The 21,510-nt window shown below is 42.3% G+C and overlaps 1 long non-coding RNA gene across 2 annotated transcripts; it reads left to right on the top strand.

Annotated features, from left to right (window-relative positions):
• The first annotated feature begins 3,662 nt into the window (after positions 1 to 3,662).
• Positions 3,663 to 7,858, top strand: LOC138756211 (uncharacterized). Of its 2 annotated transcripts, XR_011352864.1 has the most exons (4): positions 3,663 to 3,774; positions 5,391 to 5,502; positions 6,820 to 6,885; positions 7,780 to 7,858. It is a non-coding gene; the product is annotated as an uncharacterized lncRNA (long non-coding RNA). The 2 variants fall into 2 exon arrangements; XR_011352865.1 differs by lacking the exon at positions 5,391 to 5,502.
• The last annotated feature ends 13,652 nt before the right edge of the window (positions 7,859 to 21,510 follow it).

Below are 21,510 nucleotides of genomic sequence, written 5' to 3'. Positions count from 1 at the left end.
CTGCTGTTGCATTTGTTGAAATAGCACTTTTTAAAATTGCACTTCTGAAACTTTTAAAATGATTCAATAATGTCTTCAGCTTCCCAGTCCATCACTGGGTGAACTGCTGTTGCTCCAGCCATTATTTTTCAGTGAAGTTTTTTTCTCTACTTCCCTTTCATATTTCAATGACTTACAATCAATTGTATGGCTTATTCTTGTTCTCTTATACCACTGCCACCAGGTTATGTCTCTGGCATTACTGGGAGGCTTCATAAATAACTTAGAGATGCAAGATTCAAATAACAGAAGAGACTGCTGAGTTGGAAGCGTCAACAATAATCCAGAGATCTTTCTCCTAAGTAACATAAAAAACAAAGAATTTGGAATTGATTTGGAGGATGCACAAAAAAAGATTTGTTAAGATAGCCCTAGCCGTAGCAAAAAAATGTATTATGTCAACCTGGAAATTGGAAGATAATTTGAAAATACAACAATGGTATATAGAAATGAATAAATGTATTCCATTAGAAAAAATAACATATAGTTTAAGAAATAATATTGAAATATTCGAACAAGTATGGGAGCCTTACATTAAATACAATAGCGAAAACCTACCGGGGACAAACATTACCTAAGTTGATGGAAGGAGAAGGAAAGAAAAGAATGGACTCAGTAGAATTTCTGGTGTATTTTTGTTGAATGACAACATTGTCTGACGGGTTTAATGCAACCTAGATTGTATACCTAAAATGGATGAGGGGGGGGGGGGTGGGGGCTGGCTTGGGAGGAGGGAGGGGGTGGGAGAAAAAGTCACTGTATATGTGTGAAAAAGAAAAAGTGTACATCATGGCTAATGTGATTTATGGTGTGAAAAATAAAAAAATTAAAAAAAAAACAATAAGGGCTGCTGGTGACATGCCAAATTGCCTCAGGCTTATGAGAAGGCAGAAGCTCAAGTGTGCTTTCTTGCCACTTCATTGGTGGGTGGAGCATGGATGTACCTGGAGGGTCACGTTTGCAAGGGTGCCCTTGGCCTGCTTGAAAGCCAGTTCTGACTCTGTGTCCCAGGTGATTTCCTTGGTTTTGCCAGATATCAGGTCAAACAGGAATCATGTGATCTGGGCTGCTGACAGTAGGAATCAGTGGTAAAATGTGATCATGCTCACAAACTTCTGTAGGCCCTTGGCTGTACTGGACCTGGCAAACTGGCATATGGCCTTGACTTTCACTAGCAAGGGAACTGTTCCATGCCAATTGATGCGGGGCCTGAGGAAATCAATGCCCAGCAACCCCAACTGGCACTACATGGAGTTGATGGCCAGACCATATTCACTCAGATGGCGGCAGTGTTGACACAGGTGTGTCAAATGCTCTTGGTGAGAGTAGCTTGCGATCAGGATAGCACCAGTAAGTAGATGAAGTCAAAATCCAAGCCACGCCCCACTGAGTCCATGAGCCACTGGAATGTCTGTGCCACATTCTTGAGTTCAAACAGCATCCATAGGAACTCGAATAAGGTGAACGGGTTGATGAGGGCTGACTTGGGGACATCGCTGGGGTGGGTGGGAATCTGGTGATACCCGTGGACCAGGTCAACCTTGGAGAAGATGTGCACCCCATGCAAATTGGCCATAAATCCTGTATGTGGGGTAATGGGTAGTGGTTGGATGTGGTGGCATCATTGAGCCTTCTGTAGTCACTGCATGGTCTCCATCCTCCAGCCAAGATGGGCACCATGTGCAGAGGAGAGGCCCATGGGCTGTCTGAGCACCGGACTATTCAATCTCCTCCATTTTCTTGAACTCCTCTTTGGCAAGACGGAGTTTCTTGGCCGGGAACTTGTGTGCCTGGGCATGTTGTGGTGGTCTTTGGGTGGGAGCATGGTGCCGTAAACCATGCTTAGGAGCATCTGTGGAGAACTGAGGCATAATAGTGGTTGGGAACCCTGCTAATACACTGGCAAATTCGTTACCTGACAAAGTCACAGAGTCCAGGTGTGTGGCCGGTAACTTGGCTTCACTGAGCGAGAAGGTCTGGAAGGTCTTGGTATTCACTAGGCACCAACTCTTGAGGTCCACTAGGAGACAGTGCGCCCGGAGGAAATCTGCACCCAATAAAGGCTGTGACACTGCTGCCAGTGTAAAGAGCCAAGTGAAACAACAGGGACCGAACTCTAGTGGGATGGTTCACATGCAACATGTGAGAATACTGTTGGTGTTGGCAGAGGTAAGCACCAGTCCTGACTTCCTGGTGCAGTTGTCATGGCTGAAGGGGGAAAAATGCTAACCTCTGCTCTGTGTCTACAAGGAACTTTCGTCCAGAGAGTTGATCCCATAGGGAGGTTACCATGATGGTCAGTCACCGTAGCCATTAGCTACAGTCTATCCCGGCGTTTACTAAAAAAAGACAGGGTTGGCGGCAATGGTGGACTCCTGAACTTCACTTTTGGTGGTTAAAAACACCAATAGTCGAAACTGGGGTCACTCCCAGCTGCAGGCATCGGCTTCAATGGTGGCATGGGGAAGGCCCAGGTTTTAGGGTATGATGCAGCAACTTGGTCGATGGAGTCTCCACCATGCTGCTTGGTGTGCCACAGGATATCTGCACAGGCCACTACTTTACATGGGTCATGAAATCATTGTTAGCGAGGAGGAGGCATCTGCTCCAGAAAGACTTGTTCAAACAGAAAACATGGCTTATAGCCATCCGCTAGTGCCAGCATCTTGTCATTAAGGCCAATGGCACACAGTCGCCTAGGCCACCCATGTGCTACAACCATGCTGGGCGCTCACAGCAGGAGAGGCCAAATTTCGGATCAGGAACGCCTTGATTGTTTCTGTGACCGACATCAACCACACGAAGCAGAGTGAAGGTTAAATGCAGGCTTTAATTGAGTGATATATACAGCTAGGTCTTGCCTCTGAGCAAGCCCAGGTCAGAAGGAGGAGCATGAGCTCCAATTGGCTTTATATACAAGGTCGTCAGGTGGTGGCTCCTAGTGACCTAGTGGTGTAAAGGCATATCACCACAGTTTTGTACCTGTCCACAACCAGTAGCTGTGGTGGTACAGCACTGGCCTACTGCAGGGGTCAACCTCTGTACCTGCAGAAGAGCACAGGGACAAGACAACACCTGGCCGGCTGTCAATCAGCTGACCTGAATGGACCAAGCCCCACCTGGTCGGGTGTCAATCACCCTCCGGGATATAACCCAGAGCCAGCCCTTCGAAGACACTCTCAGAGCTTGCAGCAGCACAATCTCACAGCCAGCTCTGTGGAAGTTTATGTCGAATAAAGCCTGTTGAACAGACTTTATGATTTCTGCATTTGCTTCTGTCCAATAACGCACCACAGTGGCTGATGTAGAAGTCACTGATGCAGCCTGCTGTTTCCTGGTTGAGTGAACTGACCACCTAGTAATACTTTGTGGCATCCGAGACGATTTGCCTGACCTGGAATTGGGCTTCAGCCTGTTCAAACCAGACCTGTGGCTGTGAGGTCCATTCTGCATGCTTAAGTCGATCATCGTTGGGTTCAAATGCTGCTTAGACCATCAGGGTCACTAATGTAGTTGCACTAGGCGTGCAGTAAGTTAAAGAACTACACAGGATCGAAAGTGAGTTGAACTAATTGACTTTAATAGAACTCTCACATGTGTTTAAATCCCTCAGAACCTGATGATACTTGCAACTCCCGGGACCTTTATGACATCAGCCCCACACCCATAGCTCTCACAGTCAGATCTGCCGTGAACTTGCCAGCGACTCCATGAGCCAGTTCTCCTGTGGCATGGGTGAGCTGTCACAATATCTTGTCAACCTGGAGGTTATCCTGATTTCATTTTCCACGTTAACATTTATGAGGAATTTAGTCTAATACACCTGCAATGATAAAATTAATTTATATTATATCAGATCTCCCTGAAACATCTCATGATGAATTACATTCAATGGATTTTTCTTACTTTATGTTATGTGCACCTATCAAAGTAATTATTTGGTCCCATTGATGTTCCTGGGAAAATGTGCTCATTTACGGACAACAATTTTTTATTGATTATTTGCTTTCTGGTTTTTTTCTGATTTTCTTGATAATCTTCATCTTTGTGAAGATTAATTTATTTATTCTGCATCTGATAAGCAAGCATTTTAAATTATGTGGAAGGGGATCAGCCAGTCATAAAATATAACAAAATATTGTCTGCACGATAACAAACCATTTGTGTCAACAGGTCCATGACAATAATTGTGCTCCAAAAGCAGTAAATAATGTTTTCAATTTGCCTTTCAAACTGCAGTAGCAGAGCACTGTAAAGGTTTCAACTCATTCAGCATGCAGGAGTGGAGACACTCTCCTTCATCTTATTTCAAGACTCTTATAACTTTCCTTCCGCAGATGTTGCTTGACCCATTTAGTACATTGTATTTTTTCAACATAGAGTATTCTCTTGATTTGTTATCAATAGAAAAATATTGCAATAACTGTTCTTCTTTCCAAAGATGTTGATCGACCAGCTGAGTGTTTCCAGCATTATCATTTTTATTTTACATTGCCACCATCGGCAGAACTTTGACTTTCATCTGCTGCACTGTTATCCCTATCAACTGCCCTGAACATTATCTGCATTTTGTCATTGATGCAATGCGGCCCTGTGCAGTATAGATGAAATAGATGTCACCAACTTGTCAAAACATCCTCTCCAACACAAGGAAAATCCTTCAGCTTCAAGTTTATTTGTCACATTGTATCCGGTACAGTGAGACAGGTTCTTTCCCAAGCAGTCGATCAGGTCAAATCTATTATTTATATAGCCCTAGAAGATAGCACCAGCACCAACTCAAATAGGTCCAAAGGCCAAATGCCGACCTTATAATCATGTCTCTATCCATGAATGATTACAGCCAATAAGAAGCCAAAACTTGCGTGATGATACTTTTACTTTTGTTGTAATCCTTCCACAACTGATCATCTCGGTACTTATTTCAGCTGGAACCAGACCAACCCGCATACATCCACGTTGACAAATCGGGCCTGTGTATCTGGCATCTGAGGGCCTTTGATTTTCCTATTACTTTTGGACAGTCAAACTGCAGATTTGTTCTTCTGGCAGTGGTGAAGCTTACAATAAGATAGACCCATATGACACAATGAGTGACTGGGCCTCTTCTTTTGTCATCTGCAGACTTTCAAGTTTTACTGTCTTCTTTTGACTGTTGGCTTATCATATGGAGCCTGTGCAAGGGGATTTCTTGAGTTTATTAACACAGAAAGATACAATGGTTTGGTCATGATAGGATAGGTACATGTAAGAAAGTTTAAAACTTGTTCATATGGAAAGTGGATGGATAGAAAAACACTTTAATTTTTTTTCCAGAATAGGTTACTGACAAAGCTATTATTATTTTTCAGGTGAACAATTGATCATCAATGGAACAATCATCCTTTAACAGTAAACATTTGTACATTTTGCCAGGGTTAATTTTTACTTGGCTTCCTCCTCTTTTAAAAACACTTCATCATGGTAGGAGAAAGATATATCAGCTATAATGAGCCAGGTTTATTTTGAACAAGTCATTTTGATTTATTTTATATTATTGCTAATTTAAATTTAGAGCTAGGAAAATTATAACTTCTTTGCATTGTGAGCATTGCAATATTTAGCAAAAGAAAGATTCAGCCACTTGAACTTCACTTCTCATTCCTGAACCAACATGTTTCTTTATGATCCACTGAACTGCCAAATTGAGGCCACAAGCAAATTGGAGGAACAGCCCCTTATATTCCCTATGGCTGCTTTCAATCTGATGGCATCAGTATCGACATCTGATTTCTGCTAACCTCCCCCCTGGTTTTCCTAAACCCCTCCCCCAATCTCTCTAGCTCTATTCCTTCATTTTCCACTCCCTACCCTCTCTACCTGCCAGTCACGCACATCTTTAGTTCCCCAACCTTTCCCTTCCTTCATCCTACCACAATGCATCTTACTCATCCCTTTGCTTCTTCCTTTGCTTCAGAGCTTCTACTCTTTATTTATCATATTTATTAGCCCTCTCGTCTGTTCTCAACTGCCAGCCCTTATACCTCACCCTCTGGCACTGCCCATCTTTTGCTATTCTTGATGAAGGGTTATAGCCTGAAACATTGACTATCTATTGTCTTTCATAGATGCTGCTTGACCCACTGAGGTCCTTCTGCATTTTATGTGTTGCTAAAAGTGCTTTAGTATTTATCAATTCATTATAAAATTATCTTGCAGCATATTTTTAGTGGAAAATGAATCCTGTACTCTAACTGTAATAAAAAAGGACTGAATTACAAGTAGGTATACTTATCAGATGATACTTTTCCTTTCCTACATGGTGTTCTTCTTAAACATTTTTCTAATATTACATCAGGAAGTCTTACACTATCCATTAACCATGAAAGGTTCTGAATAATTAATAGAGGGTATGAGAAAGCACCTCTTGGAAGGAAAATCTCTGTGCTATCTAATAATGAAGTTCTTGCTGAAATAATGTGCATTTATTCAGCTTTATTGTTATCGTTATGTCATTAATGTACAAAAGGTAATGATCTTTTGATAGATTTGAGGATTTTATTTTTGAATTTTATTGCCACTATAAGGCTGATTATATTCACAACCAATAGATTGAACATTCCAAATATTTGGATTTTAATATAGTTAAGATTTATAATTCCATTCCAAAAAGATCTAAATATAGAAGATTCCTCTGAATAAATAGTTAACAAAAGTGGGATGTTGTAGTATTTGTGTACAGGCAAGCATAAAAATCAACAGGGCCGATTATATTCCCATATTGCGCTCGATTTTTAACAGCAGGAAGAAGAATCTGGAATCAAAAATCCTCATGGGGTGGCAGGTTGGAGCAACTTGGAACACTAGGTAAGGTAGTTTTCTGCCATTAATGGTAATTTCAAGTATATTCAAAACCAGTCTTGATAGATATGAAAGTGATAACTCAGGTAAGAAATGGAAGGGCACAGACTTAAATTTGACAAATGACTGAAAACATTGTGACATCTCATAATCTTTTTTTAATGACTAAAGAAGACTGTAATTGAAATCAGTGTAGAATAACTCATGTATCTAGGAAATTTACATGCAATGCACTTTGTTGAAAACGGTTATTTTTATAAATACAGGAGGGACTTTGAAATTTTATGAAAGGCTGAAACCTGGTTAAGTGCAGATATTCAGTGATTTTCACTGATGGATATTGATTCACTATTAACACCATTATAGATGTGTTGCATAATTTTATTGTTAATCCACCTTGTCAGGCTAAATGTTGGATAAATGTGTTGGATGTTCTACACGATCTTTAGATTTTGGAAAGGTAGCCCAAATTTTGGTTAATGGTTGGAAATCATTCAGTAGTTGAGGTCAGATATCATCTTTACATGGGCATATATTGTGAGTTTAATTAGACAAAGATGCTCATTCAATATCACAAATGTGTAATTATTTCTGCATGATAAATTAATCAGGGGCTACAATATATTTTTCATCAACAAATCAATATTGGTAATACATATATCCATTTTCTTTGCTAAATTTGCCTTTCTTTAATTGTGTTATACACAAATAAATCTATAAATAAATGACACTGGCTTTTAAGCCATAAGGTAGAAACTGTTGTGCAGACATGGAATTTCCCTGACAGAACTGTCCAAATACTGATTGGCGCACGATTGTGGAAGCAGCCATTTTTGATTTGTATGTGGTGATCTCAGTCTCAACCATGCTGAGTGTGGTGCTCTTCATTGCTCTCCACAGCTACAACCACTAAGTCACTATTTCATCTGTGCCAAGGACAACAGGTATTCCATTAAACAAAGATAGCACTGAGTAAGTAGCACTGTCTAAACCCACCTCTGGATGCAATATTTGGATTCATCCAGCTAGCAGTATCCCTCCCTGTCTGCCAGCAGTCTGCAAAAGAGCATTAGATGTTATATTGTCACATTTTTGTCTTTTATTTCCCATAGTTGTCATGATGTTTGCATGTTGCAGCTGTCTCCTTACCAGCCATACCCCACCCCTCACCCACCTCTCCTTTGCTCTGTTCTTGACTTGGCTCAATATGGTAGAGACTGGTTCCCTGGCCTGATGGTCCACAGGTCCAAGCTCCTGATGCAGGTCTCCCCCTTGGACCTGGTGACCTTCATGATCGAGCCTCCGATATGAACTTTCACCTTGAACTTCGTGACCTACAGGCTGAGCTTTGGGGTTTCCACCTTGGCCTTCATGACCTACAGGTCCAACCCTCTGTTGCAAACTTCCACTCAGACATTCCCAACACAACCCTCCCACTCTTGAGCCTTCCCTAGCCTCCATCTCCTGATCCACCCTTTCCTGACACCCTCAAACCCATTGAACCTCCACCGAACCCCTGCCTGGTCTTCACCATATTCTCTGAACTTCTCCTCTTGGAGACTGAATGGTCTTGTGTACAGTAGAGGCCTCATTTTCGTCCCCACTTGCCAACAACTTAAGTTCGGTGCACGTCATAATGCTAAACTTTTCTTCTGTCAGCTCTGTCTTCATGCCTACTTCCACAACCACAATTCTCTAACATCTACTATTGATCCCTTCTCTGCCTTTAAAGTTTTTCCTCTTCCTCTTTCTCTTCCTGGACATCTCGTCTGGTCTTCTACCTGTTCTGAACCTTTATATTTCCAACTAACGCTATGACATCAATAGTATTGACTTCTCTACTCCCCTCACTCATTCCAATATCATTCTCTCAGAACATTGGTCGCTCCAATCTCTCTGCATCAATCTGAACTTCAGCATCAAACCTGCAGAACAAGGATGATGCTGTTGTGATTTGGTGCATTGACCACTCTCTGACACCTCCTCTTACTTACCCCTCCAACATGACCACACCAAAACTCATCGATCACTGTATTGCACACCTGTATCTGAACTTATCACTTCCGGTCACCTCCCTAGCACATCATCCAACGTTATTGTTTCTTAACCCCACTCTTTTCATTTCTACCTCCTACCCAAGATGCACAAGCACAAATGTCCTGGCAGACCCATCTGTCAGTGTGCTCTTGCCCACAAAAATGGTCTCCACTTACCTTGAATCCATTTGTACACCCAGTCCAGACCCTCCTCACCTACATCTGGGACAGTTCACATGCCCTTCATCACTTCAATTTTCAGTTCCCTAAACTCAATTGCCTCATATTTACCATGGATATTCAATGCCCATATAACTCAATCCCTCTTAATGAAGGCCTCTAAATCATTTGTTTCTTTCTGGACAATAGACCCATCTAGTCCCTTTCCATGACCAACCTCCTCTGGCTGGCAGAACGTCATCAATTTTTTTTTCTTTGACTTATCCCACCTTCTCCAGGTTAAAGGGGGAGCCATGGATGCTTGCAAGGCCCCCAGCAATGCCTGCATTTTTGTTTATGCTACATAGAGCAATCCATGCTACAACACAGGAAAGGTCTCTCAACTCTTCCTCCACTACATTCTTGACTAATTTTGTGCTGCCTCATGTACCCATAATGAGCTCCTTGACTTCATTGACTTTGGTGTAAACTTCCACCTCAACCTCAAATTCACTTGGTTCATCTCCCTTTCCTCGATCTCTCTGACTCTATCTTGGGATACAAACTCTTGACAGACATCTTCTATAAACCCACCAAGTCCCACAGTTCCCTTGACTACACCTCTTTCCATCTGGTCCCCTATAAGGATTCCATTCTCTAAATTCCTCCATCTCTGTTGTATCTGCACCCATAATAAGGAATTCCATGGCAGATCATCAGAGATGCCCTCCTTCAAGCAGCATGGCTTTCCCTCTACCACCATCAACTTTGCACTCATCCACATATCCTCCATTACCTGCACATTTGCTCTGGCCGCCTCTCCCTGCATGCACAAGGACACATCTCCTCTTGTTCTCACCTACCACCCCACCTGCTTCTGCACCCAACACATACTCTTCCACAATTTCTGCCACCTATTACATAATCTGAACACTAGACCCATATTCCACTCTCTACCTCCTCTATGAATCACTTGTCACCCCCCTTGGGACCTACCCCTATAACCATAGGAGGTGCTCCATTTGCACCCACATCTTCCTCCTTCACCATAATTCATAGCCTAAAACTGCCCTTTCAAGCGAAACAACATTTCACTTGTGAATCTGCAGGAGTCATCTACTGCATCTGGAGCTCCCACTGTGATCTCCTCTACATTGGAGAGATTGGATACAGACTGAGAGATCGCTTTGTTGAGCGCCTCGAATCTGTCTGCCACAATAGCATGGATCTCCCAGAGGCCACCCATTTCAATTCCCCATCCCATTCCATTGCTGACACATCCGACCACGACCTCGTGTACTCCCAGACTGAGACCACCCGCAAATTGGAGGCACAACCTTAATCTTCTGACTAGGGATCCTCCAACCATATGGCATTAATATAGACCTCTCTGGCTTTTGTTAACAAAAAACCCTTTCCACACTTCCATTATTGCCTTCCCTCTGCTTGGTCTCACCCTTTCTCATTTCCTTTTGCGTAAACATCACTTATCATATCCAATTAACACCTTTTGCTGTTCTGGATTCCTCCCCCAGCCAGCATTGTCTGAATTCCAAGACTTTGATACTTCCTGCTTCTGGCTTATTTCTTGAAGAAGGCCTCAGGCCCAAAACATCAGCAATATCTTTGGTTTTTATTCTGAAAAGAACAGCTGTGCTCCTCCAAAAATTCAGTGGGTTTTAAATATGATCATAATGTCTGTCCACTTTCATGTTTCACTCCTTTGGAACAATGGCTACCTGCTTTACATTTGGTGACCTTAACTAATTAGGATAACCTACACTGCCCACAGAGCTGAAATGGTGAGTAAGTTTAGGTGTTCAATCATTCAAATCTGTCTCATAAAGTTCTTATGCTTTTGAAATTTACAAGCATTTTAATTTGATGAAAGCTGTTCATTTGATGAATATGGAAAGGATGTAGTATGATAGAGTGTATGGATATGTTTGGGGGAGATAAATTGGGAAAGGTTTGTTACATACAAACATTTTAAAACAGATCGGCACCAACAGTCTTTGCAAGAGCTTTGGAGAGTGCCCAAGAGACTTCACTAATGGATTGTTCTTTACAAAAAGGCAACAGATGAAAGATCTTGTTGGAGCCGCAGATTGCCAGGAGCTGTTCTAAGAGCATCATGTGGTTTTTCAAGCAGAGAGAGTCAAACAGGCTTTCTCTCAGAGAGAGAGAGAGAGAGAGAGAGACAGACAGACAGACAGACAGACAGACAGACAGACAGACAGACAGATCACTTCTACCTTGTTACACCCAGCAACAGCAGCTGGGACTGGAACAGGACAAGTTAGCAAATTTGTGGAAAGCCCCATTTGGAAGATGGGTTGGGAGTTCTTGGTTCACCCTGGTCAAAGCCCTTGTGGTTCATGCAAGAAGACTGGCTGTTTAATGTTTCACTTGGAAAGGGAAACAAAAATGAACTTTTGGATCTGAAAGAAAGAGGTTATCATCTGGCGAACCCTGAAAGGGCAAGTTTCATTTGCAAGACACTGAAGTGGCTGATGGAAGTAAATCAGTTGTGGATGTCCTGGAACAACAAATTTCTCTCTGAAAACTGTCAAGAATCTTCCAGAGAAGTAGCCATTTACCTTTCAAGCACCAAAGCCTGGTGAACTTTATAAATGTTAAATTCTGTGCACAGTATAAGAATTGCCTGAACCAGTAAACCTGGAGGAATGAGAAGTGAGATTGGACTGTGAACAAAAGAACTTTTCTGAACTTGCACACACATTGTATACATGTGCGCTTAGAATTAGAAGGGGGTTAAGTTAGGTTAGGTAAGTCAATCATGGCAAGTTAAAGTGTGATTCTGTTTTCATATTTAAAGGTAATTAAAAGCAATTTTTGTTTAAGTAACCATTTGTCTTGGTGAATATCTATTGCTGCTGGGTTTATGTGTCCTCTGGGCTTGTGGGCTCGTAACAGTAGCAAATCACTGGAAGACCAAACATGGTTGTGTAATGATAGTCAGAGCCAGTGCTACCATTAGGCCAACTAGGCAGCCACCTAGGGCATAGATCTCAGAGGGTCACTGGCCAGGAATGGGGAATGCTGACCCACCTGCAGAACCTCTTCAAGGCCAAGCCTAGGAGTTGCCTGACCACCTCCATGTGCCAGCTCACCATGGCCTCCACCTCCCCCCCCACTACATCACCAAGCTCATCAAGACATGCCTGGTCTGGATGGGCAAGCTAGAGGCAGCAGAGAAGTCAGAGGATGCCACATATCAGGAAACAGAGTCCGCTCTCCAGGGTTTGTTAAGTGAGGTCTTCCTCTGAGAGCTGAGCTTGGACAGTTCCAGGCCATCTACAAGCACATTGAGGGCTAGGTTGTCTCCCCCATGGAGCAGGAGTAGGCCATGAAAGTCATCCGCAGGCTGCTGGCAAAGAAGGAGAGTGACCGGCATCAGGTGGAGTTTGGCCACGGGGCACCATGGTGGGGCCCCTGGCTCCACACACCTTTTGTGCCAAACATGAGGGCCTCAGCGATGGTTAGCATCAGTGTCCTCTTCCACATCCAGCTGCTCTGCCAGGATAAGCCTGAGAGACTGCCTGATGAGCTGACGAAGTGCCTGAACACCAAAGGGTAGCCACTATGACCACTCATGCTGGCCCTGATAGTCCACCTTTTGTCTGGCTTTCTACTGAACTTGGTGGCTGGCTTTGAACAGCTGACCCTGGCTGACTTTCTGGCCAAGCTCCCAGGCAACCCTGTCACCTCCAACCTCCACCTGATCGATGCATTGGTTGAGAGCACCCTCTATGGTGCAAGTCAAATGTCACATTAGGTATTGCACCCACCTCTCAGCCAAACCAGCACCTTCCCCCACCACCCCACCACTTAGCCTAGTCAGTAGCCACCCCACCCCACACTCAGCCTAGCCTAGGGGCACATAATAGTCTGGCACCAACCCTGGTGATAGTTAATTATTATAATTGTCCAGTTAGGTTTAATTTATGTGGTCTCAGATAACAAATTTATTGTCATATGCCTTGTTGAATGTACATATGCACCAAAATTCTTACTTGTTATAACCAAATAGGTATTTCATTAAAAATAAAATCAAACTGCGTTGCTGGTCTTAGAGCTTTGAGACTATCTCCCCAAAGAGAGCATTGAGAAGAGGTTTTGACGCAGGTGATGGGGGTCCTATATGATGATGGCTGCCTTCTTGATTCAGTGCCTTACATTAGTGGATGGGAGATCAGAGTCTGTGATGAAACTCTTTCTTAACTTCTGAAGCCTATTGTACTTGTGGGGCATTCAAATGACCAAACCAGGCTGTAATGCAACCAGTCAGTATACTTTCAACAATGCACCTGTGGAAGTTTGCTAGAGTGTTCAACAATTTAAAGGCTTCTCAGACTTCTTGGAAGTAGAAGCATTGGTGTGCCTTCTTCACGGGTTGCCCTGATATGCTGGGTCCAAGAAAGGTCTTCTGAAATATGAAGTTCCAGGGAATTGAAGGTATTAACTCTTTCTACCTCCACCCCATCAATCTGAACAGCTATGTGGCCTAGTGTTCTTTTAATAGATGAAAATCCTACAGTATTTCAAATTGGACAATATCCTGACATTTTTATTTTTGATCCACCTTGTCAGTTTGAGAGATTATATTTACTAGGTATTTTACATGTTACTTAGCTTTTGATAAAATTTTTAGCTTTATGTGCTTTTCATAGCTGAAAATTCCTTTGTGTTTCAGTTTTAAAATATTGGTATAATATCTGCAGATTGTGTTTACTTGCAACCTATTGCTATTTAAAGGAGCTAATAGAGGGAAGTCTACAAATCAAAAACCTTCGGTAATTGAAGAGGAAAATGCCAATCAAACACGGACAGAACAACAGTGGAAAGATAAACACGTTCGACTACCTAATTCATTATAAACATTTGACTATCACCCAGCCTTATCCCATACTGCAGTCATATTCCATGGTGCAGACATATTCAACTCCAAGCAGCTGCCAGGGTTATTAATCTTGTATTCATGTTTGGAAGGAGTGGAAGAAGGATTATAGTAAATAGATTGGATAAGATCTGTAAGGATAATGTATTTATTAAGTTGCAGTGGGGTCTTGAGAAGTGAGATGGCTTAGACCTGTTCTTACTTTAAGTTTTTGGCTGTTGGTATTTTATCAAAATGATTGCCTCACTCCTTGTCTGATGCTCACTCATGAAGGTAGATAATTCCCACCAAAGGCAGTTAAGTTTGCAGGAGTTTAGAACCAAAAGTAATCCAAATTCCAAACCTGTCTCCAACCCTCCCACTTCTTGTTCTAATGAAACCCCAGAAACTTACCAGATAGGACCAAGTGAGAAGAATTGGATCCAGATGGTTGCTTGGTTTATGGATCAGAAGAACCAGAATGTTTTTATCCAAGCCCAACGACTCATTTATACATCCAGTACTTGACCTAGTTACCAACTCGTGACCTTCTACAACATGATGTCAGTGTTTGGGTTGAATGGGAGTGGGCAAATTGGGATTTAATACATATTCCTGCTTCTGCCTATTGCTGTCTGGGTCAATTTGTTGAAAGTCATGCTTGACTGAACCAAAGTCTAACAACAAGCAGCAGAATTGTTTTTTTTTGTTGCTAACCAATAATCAGAACAAAGGGTTTTTTTTTAATTATAATCTTGCAGTTCTTCATTTAAACCATTGCAAGTACAACAATATCACAATGTTGCACTATGATTTTGGACTCTGGTCCTTTAGGCTCAGTTTTGTCTGTTCTTGATAACTTGGTTTCTGTTGGAGAATCCTACACCAATTGATTTTCCATTGAAGTGGAGTGAATTGCTGATGTTGCATTGCTTCTGTAGCTATTGGCTTCCTTTGTATGCAGTTCAAACAACCTCAGAATGGTCCTTGATTTCACTGAACAAGGTTTTCAACATCTCCTTCCCCTTCAGATGTTGTAACTGACCCTGATTGTTCATTTGGATCCATCTATTCATATGGATCTTAAAAATTGAGGCATGTCTCAGATTAAATTTTTAAAAATGTGCAACTCCTAAATCTCCTGTCATTGCCATAACAAAAGTGTGAGAGCAATTATTCTAATCTTTCCCAGGCCATCCAGAAAGTCAAATGAATGAGTGTTCATCCACTGTGATTTAAACATATTAAATCATGCCTTGTGTATATTAACTGTTCAGTGTAAGTGCTACTTTAAGGTTGGTTGGATTATTGTCACAGTAGCCCATTTTCCACTGGGACCCTGTCCCAGAAATTAACTGGGAACTTATTGGGACAGGGTCCAGTGGAAAAGCAACATTGTTTGAATGCTGGCGTCAAATGACATCATTTCAAGCCAGAAATTTAACACCTCCACCCATAATCGTTTGCTGATGCCAGCATGCTGATAAAACCAGTGCAAAAAGGACAGCAGAAAGTCACCCATTTCCAGTTGAAGGTAGAACAACACTCCAATCCCCAGGGATGAGTGTGTGATCACTGGAATTGCAGTGGGCACGACAAAATAATCACACAGGTTTCTAAAGTGAATCAAATGGATTTTTTCTTCATCACCATGCAACCTTTTAAAAGGCAGAATCATGTGATTGAAACACACTGACATCATCACTCACTGATGGCACATGGCCGGTTCAGTGACTCCTGGGAGTTGTAGTGCCACTATAGCTCTGTTACACACTCTTTACACCCACCCCCCCCCCCCCCCCCCCAAACCGGCAGAAATATTTGTTTAGGTTTTCGACCTTGCAATGAACTGTTGGCTGCTGCAATGGGGAAGACTTGTCCTGATGAGTTGGTTTAAGCCTGTCTATAGTGAAAGAATGTACCTTCCCTCCAATGTCCAAAATATACGTCAACCTACTTTGTCCGAGTATCCAACAAGGTCCTTTGTAAGGCATCTGTAAAGGTTGACCAAGCGTTACCCTTCGGTCGAAGGCATATTTTCAGTTTTTGAGGTCTTCAGATAAAAAAATGTTCTCCATATGACAATGGTAGGATAGGGGTCAATTTTCCTATGGTCTCCCTTAGCCTGCTCAACAGTTCCTTAGGATTATCCTTGGAGTTAGAATGGGGTAGGGGACAAACTCTCCTGGAACCACCAATGGTGCACTGTACATGAGCTCCACAGATGAAGCTTGGAGGTCCTCCTTTGGAGTTGTCCTAATGCCTAGTAATACCCAGGGCAGCTCATCAGCCCAGTTGGGGCTGACTTGAGATGTCAATGAAATCTTTCCACCATTCCATTGGCCTGGGGATAATAGGCATTTGTATAATGAATTGTTGTACCAAGCAAGACAAGGTGAGGAAGTAAATTATGGTCTTCTATCAGAAGTAACATGCAAAACGAGACACCCAGGAATGGAGGAACACCCAAGCACGTGTATCTATAGTAGCATAGGCACGGCCTCGGGCCACCAAGTAAACCTGTAAAAAGATAAAGGTATCCTCTTTAAACAGGAAGCCGACCAACAATGTCTACATGGACATGAGCAAAGTGACGAGTAACTGCCAGGAAGGACTTCAATGGTGCATTAGTATGCCACTGAACTTTTGCTATTTGGCAAGCAGTGCTGTACCACACCTTTTGTGCAAAGTCTTTTTAAAGACTGTGCCACATGATACTGTCCAAAACAATATGAACTGTCAATCTAATCAATGGATGTGAGAGACTATGCACAGAGTCAAATACTTGACGTCTCCATGATGCCGGAACTACTGGGTGTGGGCGTCCTGTTGATATATCACAGAGGAGTAGTTTGCCATCAACTCCAAACTGGCCATCTCTCAATTGGAGGTTCATGATTCCAGTCCAATAAGTTTTTGTCTTATGGCCATGACCTTGGGCCACAGCCAAAGTGTGTAGTCAACACTTTGATCTACAGACAAAACTACAGTGAAGCAGAGAAGGTAGTGCATCAGCTACTACATTGTCTTTTCTGGAAATATGTGGTGTTTTTGTCGAGAATTCTGAAATTAATGATAATTGCCATTGTTGTCATGCTGACCAGGCCTGTGCGACATTGAAAAATGTACATGTAACAGGCTTGTAGTCGGTGTGCATAATAAAATCTCTTACCTCCCCAAAAAAATGGAAGGATTGAATACAGAAGTAAATGGCACAACGCACCTTATCAAAAGCATTATTTCTTTTCTGCCTCACAAAGATGGTGGCTGAAGAATGCCAATGGTTTCAATTGCCAGTTGTTATATTGATGAAGTGCACCTCCTATGGTCATACTGGAAGTGTCTGCATTTAAAACTGGGTAGCTGAGCATAATGACATGAATCAGCAAATCTTTTGTCTTCAAGATGGCATTATTTTCCTCTTCAGTCCAATGGACGGCTCTGGCATTTCTGGACAGTAAATTTGAAAAGGGGCTTCCAGATACGAGCTGGTACTGGAAGAAACCAATGGTAAAAATTTACCATTCCCAAGAATAGCTGCAGGCTTTTAACTGCAGCAAGTCTTGAGTGTTGGTAATGGCCTCAAGTTTGGATGGCAGTAGAGTCATGCCTTCCTGAGTAATTCTATGCCCCCCCCCCTCAAAAAAAACAAACTCTTGTCCAAACAAAAACACATTTTTCTGGATTGATGGTCAGTCCAAACTTTTGAAGACAATTAAAAAGTGTATGAAGATTTTCCAAATGTTCTTCCTTAGCCCCACTGGCCACTAAAATGTCATTGAATTAAATGAAGGCATTGGTCATACCATGTCCTGAAGCATCCATCACCCAATGAAATGATTGAGTGGCATTCTTTAATGCAAAAGGCATACTTAAAAATTCAAACCACTCAAATTGGGTAATTATTGCTGTTTTTTGAATGGTACTTGGTGATGGCCACACATCAAGTCTATTTTGGAGAAGATCTTCGCTCCATGCAAATTATCCAAAAAATCCTGAATATGAGGTATCAGACAACGATCTGGGATGGTGGCATCATTAAGCTGCCTGTAATCTCCACAAGGTCACGAACCTCTATTGTGTTTTGAGACCATATGTAATAGAGATGCCCAGGGACTGTTGGACCTACAGATTATGCCTAGTTTCTCCATCTTGGCAAACTCTTCCTTAGATAAATGCACCTTCTCCGGAAGCAAGCGGCATTCTTTAGCATGGACAGGAGGGGCCTTAGTACAAATGCAATGAGCAACTCTATACTTTACAGTGGAGGTTGAAAATTGTAGAGTAGTAATCTCAGGGAAATCTTCCAACAGCTTGGACAATCCATTTATTGGTTTACCTAATGTTTGCAGGTGCAGAGCAGGGGTATAGGTGTCTGCCAGAGGAATAGGCTGAAAAGTAATTCCGTCTATTAGCTGATGCCCTTTTAAGTCGATGAGGAATGAAGGAGCCCGAAGAAAATCTGTACCAAAGGTCAGGATACTGCTGCTATAAAATGGCCAAGTGTAGAGATGATACTCGAACTTGACATTTATCTTCCTGGTGCCAAATGTCAGAATGTTGGAACTGTTAACTGCTCATAATTACAGGTCCAGGGTAGGATGGAGTGTGTCAAAACCAGTGGGTGGAAATACATCAACTCTGAACCTGTGTCCACCAGAAATTTTCATTGGGAAAACTGGTCCTGTACATAGAGTAGGCTTGTCGGTTTCTCACCAACCGTTGCAGCCTTTACTAGCAATTGGCCTTGGCATTTCTCACAAATGGGCAGGGTGGAAGGCACTTGCTGCATTTATACCCCACGTCTGTAGTAATAATACCAAGATGAGGCATCCACAGGCTGCTTGCTTGTCCTGGTGCATTACCTCCCCATAGGGAGTAATGTGCTAAAAGCAGTAGAGTGTGACATGGGTCCAATATTGGAGGTGTTGGTTATGCAGAATTGTCTTTCCTTGCTGTGCTTTTTAGCCAGCTATAGACTGTTTGCCTCTGCCACTACAGCTCTTGGGTCTTCAAATGAACACTTGGATAACAAGAGCCTAATAAGAGCTCCTTGAATAACATATTGGGCCTTTCACCAGGTGCCAGGAACAGCATTTCATCCATTAGTTTTGAAGGGGTGCAGTCTCCCAACCCATCAAAATGTAGTAGTTTGACTGCCCTTTCCCTACAGGACATACCATATACACGTAATAAAAGTGCTTTTAATGCATCATACTTGCTGGTAATGTGGTAGATCTTATAGAAAGTCACGGACCCTCTTAGCAATAACCTGGTGCAGGGCACTGACAAGATGGATATAATGAGTGGTATCAAATTCGACTTTGCAAAGGTGAAATTGTGCTTCAGTCTGTTGGAACCACAGTTCAGGCTCAACTGTCCAGAAAAGCAGTAGCTTCACAGTAACAGCTGCAGAGTCACGTTTGTCAAAACTACATTTTTGGACCTGTCAGGGTCACCAACAACCTTTTAAAAGCCAGAATCATGCACTCCACGCGCGCTGACATCACATGGCAGGTTCGATGCCTCCTGGGAGTTGTACTGCTGCTATAGCACTGCTAGGAGAGTGTTCAGTGGTTCAGTGGAAAAGCAATTAGTGTGCCAGTTAAGAATGACCCAGTGGAAATGGTACAAGGGCTTCCTATTCCATGACACTGCATAACCAATTAACTGGGATGCCAGTGGAAAAGGGACTATTGAAAAACAGTGGTTAACAGTGCAACATTGTACAGAGCAGGCTTCATTTCAGTTAAGTGAAATATGGGGCAATAATTAATCAGGCATGTGCCTATTGTTTGCTCATAGCTTGAAGAGCTCAGGTCTGAAGCATTGGTTATATATCTGAACTATAAAAGAGTGCTGCGTGACCTCCTGAGTTTCTCCAACACTTTTGTGAATTAAACCACAATCACAGGGTCTGCAGACTTTCTTCTTTAACTTCAAGTGCAATAAATAGATATGTTTTCTTGATGCTGCTCGTATGTAAGTTTCTACAGTTCATGTATAGGAAGAACCAAATGTACTTTGCAGATGGCACTGGGTACCTTCTGCCAGAAAACGTATAGAAATGTTCCAAGAAAATAGTCCCCTACACATTTGCACTGACCACTGCCAACATAACTATAAAAACTAAAAGGATCAAGTGGGGCTCTAAGAGAGATGTGTGCTGGAGAAGGCAGGTGGGAATGGTATAAGACTTGATGCAATGCCTGTCTTTCAAAAAGATATGTTTAAGCTGACACAGAAAATGGGAGTGGAGGAAGGAGATTTCTAATCTCCTGCAGAATATCATGTCTGTGCTGGAGTAATATAGAATTCCATACTTATTACTGAGAGTGTGTCTTCAAACCAGAGCTGAAGAAATCAGCCTGCTGCAGGCCCACAGATAGGAGAGCATGGTCATCTTTAGAGAGCACACAGCCTTCATACCAACTGTGGAATCTGAGGCTGGACCATCAGAGTTTTGTTAACTGAGTCTTCAGCAGGTTGATCTTCAGTCTAAGTAGGTTGCTGATCTGCAGGGACAGGGAGATCCTTGGTATAACTTACTGCAGCTGCCTGGAAAGAGATCTGCTAAATGTTCACTGGTGTAGGCAAGCTATCAAAGCAATGTGAGGCAAGTCACTGTGGATTTACACACCACAGTTTTCCTAGACCCATCACCTGCTCACCTTGCCTTGCTCCGGTTCTTCTCCTCTCCTCCCCCACCCACCCCATGGACTACCCTCCATAACCTATGCTTATGACACTCATCAATATCAACCGCTGCAAACAGTTTAATTGCCTGAGGCGGAAAACACCACTGGTCTTGTGAAAAAGCGAGGTAGCAGTAACTTTGTCGGTCTTCATTTACTTCTTTGGAGTCAGCCAATTGTTGGAAGCTTGTTCAGCACCACAGGAATTGAGTTTGGTTTATGAGCCTGTTTCTGGGACAAAACCAATAGTTCAGAGTTCCATTAGCTCTTTTGGTTAAAAAACAAAAAAAAAAAATAACCAGGAGTAGGGTATTTGGCACCACCATACCTATGTCACTATTCAATAAGGTCAATAAGGCTGTGGAATCAACTCTGCCTACACACACACATTGGCCATTCTCTATCAAACGCTGTCTTAAATATAGTTAATGAGTCAACCTTTCCTGCTTCCCCATGACTCATTGGGGAAGCAGTTTGTCTTTATTGTATTCTTAATCTACTATTCTCCCCTCTTTCTGAAATTGACAATTTTTTGTAGGGACCAATAGTTGTGCAAAATAGGATGCTGATATAGCACACCAAAAATGTAGCCAGAAGCATTGTTTATAGATGGATTTGCATCACAGCTATTGATCGATAATGCTGTGATTTCTTATATTTAACTGGTGTATCTCCTTAACATTCATGCAAGCTGGTTATAAAGGTCTAAGTATCATACATGATATGCAGTGTCATTATTTCTCTATGGCTGAAATTTAAAGTCCTTTAGCAAACAACACTTCTGCCTAGATATTAGACTTTTCCCCTTTTTTTTGGATGAACGATAAGAGTATCAGATTTT

This window comes from Narcine bancroftii, chromosome 3 (assembly GCF_036971445.1).
Source record: "Narcine bancroftii isolate sNarBan1 chromosome 3, sNarBan1.hap1, whole genome shotgun sequence".
NCBI lineage: Eukaryota > Metazoa > Chordata > Chondrichthyes > Torpediniformes > Narcinidae > Narcine > Narcine bancroftii.
The sequence above is the reverse complement of the archived record's forward strand: the minus strand, read 5'-3'. Positions and strand labels throughout refer to the sequence as shown.